This window comes from Apium graveolens, chromosome 3 (assembly GCF_009905375.1).
Source record: "Apium graveolens cultivar Ventura chromosome 3, ASM990537v1, whole genome shotgun sequence".
NCBI lineage: Eukaryota > Viridiplantae > Streptophyta > Magnoliopsida > Apiales > Apiaceae > Apium > Apium graveolens.
In genome coordinates, this window is record NC_133649.1 from 16,195,329 (window position 1) to 16,197,901 (window position 2,573).

Sequence of the window (2,573 nt, forward strand, 5' to 3'; positions counted from 1 at the left end):
ATATAACAAATTATTTGGTCATGATTTGATTTTTGGGCTGGATATTTTTTTTGCATGGTTTCATTTTTGGTTTGTATAAATAAATATGCAAAAATACTGATTGAAAAGAATGAATTTAACATCAATTAATTATTGTGAACTGATGTTTTTAGATCAGTTATTTGAAGGGAACCGATGTCTATATGCATATATAACATCGGTTACTACAACATAACTAATATCAATAAGAGTCTATAACATCGGTTACTACATTAGACAGTGCTAAAGAGCATCATTAAACATGGTTAATTTAACAAAATCGATGTGTTTAACATTATGTCAGGTCATTTGTTTTCAAGGTAACCGATGTTATAAGTGACATTCAACAACGGCTGACTAAAACTAAACGATGTAAAAATATGTAAAAGACATCGGCTAATAATCGATATTATACGTTAATGACATTTAATATCACATGCGAAGATATCGGTTCAATTTTTTTTAACATCGACTAGAAACCACTGTTTAATGTCATATTTCGAGTAGTGTGTGCCTAGTGATTAGAGTGTGCATATATACACACACTTAAAAAAACCCATAAATAATTCACGTCTACAGCCTATACAAAGTTGCAAAACCCAAGCAAATGATTTTATGTTATCCGACTGGTCCGAAGATGAATCTGAAGATAGAAAGACATTCCAGATGCTGAAAATTTAGGAGTTAATTAGGTGAAATTGGGCTGGGCTCAATTGGTATCCTAAGACCTCTCTAGTGCCATCAAATTCCTGTAAGCCCACTTTAAGGACTTCACGGGATTACAACTCGCTTAGTGGTAAGTAGAATGATCTCATTCACAATAACCAGGTTAAATCTCTTGACCCAAACGGAATCCAAAATTCACTCCCTACTGTTTATCCTTTTGTGAGATTATTCACTATTGTTCATGCTTTTTGGTGATGCCAAATTAAATTAGAAACTGGTGGCAGATGTTTACATTGTATTCAACAATTACCATAACATATATCGACAATTATGCATGCTGCTCCTCAGCCCATACGTCTGTGATTATTCAGGTTCTATGTGAATAATCAAATTGTTATCTTTTGTGACTGTAAAATAAAAATCACATGTTGTCTGATCTTTCTATTGAGCTCTCTGCATCTGAACAAAGCGACATAATAAGTACTAGAGACATATTCAGAAACAACTGTTAATAATGTGCTTTAAAATTAACTAGTCTTGTTTAGAACTCGCTTGTTCAAGTCTTTACTAGTCCAAATTCATTCCCAATTTTATCTGAAAACAAGATTTGGCAAAACTTTGCATCGTTTCTTTAAAACAGTGGCAGGGAATGTGAGATGTAAATTTTATGGCACCGCATCATATTACATCCTCCGACAAGATTCATTATATGAATTTTAATTAGCGACAGATTGTTAACTGATGAATGTACGTAACTTCTGCTACTTATCATACGGTGTAGTAGCTCAGGGCCTCAGGCATTGAAATTGCTAACTAGGCTTCATCAGGTTGTATACCGATGCCTATTTTTCTCAATTATGCCAACTTTCGTGATACAGCAAGTAAGCAAATAAGTAAAATTAAGTATCTCAATTTGATAGTTTAATAATTTAGATCCTGTGATGCTATTAAACTAATAAAGTACAAAGCCTATAATTAAATCAGACATGCCATCACCTAACCAGAGAATCTATTTTTTAGTTATTCAGAAGTGCATGTGCATTCTCATCATACTGGACAAACCGTTGGAGAACCACCTACCAAATCATGATTAAAACGATACTTTCCCGCTTTATTAGCGAAATGATTTCAACCTGAATTTAATATAAACTTGTATTTTAAAGCATTAAGTGAAATAAGATCATGTATGATTGATGGGGAGTATTAAGTGTTATAATATCCTGTTGGGGCCTTACTCGAACACCCCTTAAGGTTTTAGATGGATCGGTTACTTAATAAAACGATACTTTCTTTCTTTTTTGTCTTTTCAGATAAAGGGCTGGGGTTATTACTTGTCAAAATCGCCTGTTTGTGGAAACAAACAGATTTGTTCAATTAAAAGGATTAATATGAATGTATTATACAGGGTACAAGTTGGTACAGATTCGACATTGATTGATTTGCTATATAATGGCTTTTGGTAAGGAAATGTTCTGCTGTCCTACGACATACGGGACTCGAATTATGAGCTGGTTAAGAAAGTCTGTCTGCTCATAATTTTGGTTGATTGCTTTTTGGGATTTTGTTTCTTTAATCTTGCAGTTTTGTTTTCGTGGTTGTGTTGCCTGATAGAAGCAATGAGACCATACAGTTTCTTCAGTAACTTATTGTGTACATTTCCTTGCAAGACTAAGGATTGGAAAGGATTAAATGATGGAAGCTGGTTCACAAGTCTATTATATATATGGTCCAGTCACTTTGCTCTTTATCCAGGTCTGGCACCTGCTATGCTAATCATGCTTACTTATTGTTCTTGAAGAAAGAACAATAAACTAGAAATATATTTACAAAAGCATATCAAATCACGATAGTGTACTATGTTTCCTATGAATTCTCTCAATAAAAGTGTA